At 44.5% G+C, this 3,090-nt stretch overlaps 1 pseudogene; it reads right to left on the reverse strand.

Moving 5' to 3' along the window:
- Positions 1 to 1,211: 1,211 nt before the first annotated feature.
- On the reverse strand, positions 1,212 to 2,350 carry LOC142455520 (large ribosomal subunit protein P2 pseudogene; annotated as a pseudogene).
- Positions 2,351 to 3,090: the final 740 nt, after the last annotated feature.

Here is a 3,090-nt window from a genome sequence, read left to right on the forward strand (position 1 = left end):
AAAAAAAACCAAAAACATTTCCAGCAAGCCAGCTATGATGAGGATTTTTTTTTCATGATGAGGATTTTTGAAAATATCCCTTTTCTTAATATTTAGAAAGCATAAAATTAAGAGCTATCCATTAAAAGGAGAGAAACATTTTCCCCTCAAAATCTTATTTATGACAATCTTTAAATTATTTGCCTAAAACCAAAATGCTAAGAATTATGAAATGGCAAACTGGAGCTGGTAACTGGTCTCTAATCAGAAAGAAACAGAGCTCGCTAAACCATTTCCAATATTTCTAGAAGTTAAACAGAAATTGTAAGTTCACTTTCAATAAAGTTGCACAGGCTAATTGAAATGTCAAGTACCTTTGAATTTCTCCTGAAACTTTATTAATGCATTGTGGCACAACTGCTTCATCTCTTGCTGATCAGAATGGTGTTACAGGGAAATGAAGGCCAGGGAGAATGGGGGAGAGACCAGAGAAGGGTAACAGGATTAGCTCCAGACTGCAATTGCCAGGCTTTGCTGTCAAGGTAACTGCACCCTTGTGTCCCAGTACGCTGGGCTCCATTCAGTTTTGGGCGGCTGATCTTTCAGAAGTGTTGTGTGAGGTGCCTCTGCATGGTCTGTAACCAATACCCTGTAACCTTACAGGTGTGTTCATCATTGACACCACCCAAAGGCTTCTGAAAATGAGGCCCTGTTGCCAAGGGCTAAAGTGGAGAGCAAATGTTCTGAGAATGATGAGGGCAATCAATGTACAGATGTGCTTTACACAATTGATGTTTGTATGGATTGTGGCTGTGGTGCTCATGGTTGGCAGTTCAAAACCACCAGCAGCTCTGAGGGAGAAAAACTGGGCTTTCTACTCTGATAACCAGTTACAGTCTTGGAAACCCACAGAGGGTCGCTGCGTGTCAACATTGACTTGATGGCAGCGTGTGTGTACGTGTGTGTGTGTAAAATTTTCCAGTTAGCCACATTAAAAATAGGTTGAAATTATTCTATGATATCTATTTTCAAACTGACACACTTGAAATATTAGATTTTAGCCTATAAAAATCAAATTAAGAAAGATATTTTATACTCCTTTTGCTCAATCACTCTCCATTTTCTTTCTTTCTTTCTTTTATATTCCCCAAACTTTTCATTGTGATTTGGGTGAAATTTTGCAGAAAAAAAAATTTTTTTTCACATAAAAAGGCTTTATTTGCAAGGCAGGGTTAGTCAGACACGCCAAAGCCCATGTGGTCATCTGACTCCTCGGAGCCTTCCTTCTCTTCGTCTTTATTCTCCTCTGCTGCGGCTGGGGCTGAGCGGCAGCAGGAGTCGCTGAGCCCTGTGGGGGGGGAGGGGAGAAGGGCTACAGCCCCACCCGCGGGCACACTGGCAACCTTGCCAATACCCTGGGCAATAACGTCTTCAATGTTCTTCCCGTTTAGCTCATTGATGACCTTGTTGAGCCGGTCATCGTCGGCCTCGATGGCCACGCTGTCCAGGATCTTCTTGATGTCCTTGGCGCTGGGAGGCGCCTTGCCCCAGAGGGTGGCCAGCGGGTAGGAGGCGGCGGTGGACAGGCCTCACGCGTGCAACCTCGGCGGCTTCAGGTAGGAAAAGGCCAAATTGATTTTCAATTCAACAATTCGTGCACATTCTGTTTGGTAACATTGATTGCAGTCCACAGTGTAATCAATTGCAGCCCCATTCGCTTCTGACGGCCTTTGCTTCCATTCGTCCTTCACTCATATTCCGTCCTCCCTTCCGGGTGAATGATGCACTTTTGATGTCATATGATATATTTTTCTAAGCAGTACTTCCGTCCTTGATATTCGCCGTAAAAACCCAACTGTCATTTGACTGAATTCGGCCATGAGTAAATTCCGTGCCTGGCCTGAAGACTGTCTACAGGCCGTGTCTCAGGGCGTCCATTAGTCCCTAGCAGCCCAGTTCAGTCTGGTCTTTTTTTAATAGAGCTTTTAGAATTTTGTTCCACGTGTTTCTACCACTCTATTCAGTTGTAGAGGATTCCGTCATGCTCCTGGAAGCAGCGGTCAAGAGTGAAGGAAGGCTTGCACTGAGCAAGTCTGCAGCGCAAGACCTCTGCGGAAAGCAAGGCTGAGCCTTTGAGGACTCTGGTGCGCCTGGCCCAGCCAGGGTGTTTTCAGTCGCCTCCCACGCATTGACAGGTAGACACGGAACAAGGCAGACGGAGGAGGAATTGATGCATTTGGGTTGTGGTGCTGGCAAAGAATGTTGAAAGTACATAGATTGCCAAGAGAACAAACGCATCTGGCCTGGAAGTTCAGCTAGAATGCTCCTTAGAAGCAGGATGGCAAAACTGTGACTCACCTGTGTTGGACATCTTATCAGGAGAGGCCCATCCGTGGGAAAAAATGGCATGCCTAATCAAATGGAAGCTCCGTGAGAAAGAGGAAGGGCTTCAACAAGATGGATCGACCCAGGGGCTGCAGCAATGAGCTCGGACGATTGTGAGGATGGATCAGGACTATGTTATGCCAATTGACCTTTGTTTTTCACAAGACCATGCACCTGAGGCCCAGGTCCCAGACTCATTCCCTCACAGAATTTAACTACAGCTAAGAACTTTCCGTAACTTTGGCCTCTATATGTTCTTCTATATTTGTAGATGTATTTGCAGCACGTACAAATATGTACATAGAAATATCCTGCCTGAAATGGCTAGGTATTCATGAATGTAGTTCCCTTTGCCACCCCCCCACCCCGTCCAGCTAGAGTGTATTCATTCATAGAGTATTATTATTGTGACTGTTAGTTCAGGACAGTGTGTGTAATAATACTGACCTTTGTTGAAATTGGGCAATTTTTCATCTCAACAGTAAATAATTTTCTCTTCTGTAAATTGGAGATAATGCTGGGTCCATAGGAAATACTAAACGGTAAGTGTCCCAGTTCCACAGTAGTGACAGAGCTCGTGTTCTTTCCCAAGACACTCTTCTGGGTGCTTCCTGTGGACTCCTTGAGAAGAACATTATAAAGCAGGCCCAATGAGCTTCCTTGTTTTCAGGAAGATGAAAACTAGGCAAAGAAGAGTTTCTTTGTATGTTTTTAAGATCCCTCAAT

This window comes from Tenrec ecaudatus, chromosome 8 (assembly GCF_050624435.1).
Source record: "Tenrec ecaudatus isolate mTenEca1 chromosome 8, mTenEca1.hap1, whole genome shotgun sequence".
In the NCBI taxonomy this organism is placed as follows: Eukaryota; Metazoa; Chordata; class Mammalia; order Afrosoricida; family Tenrecidae; genus Tenrec; species Tenrec ecaudatus.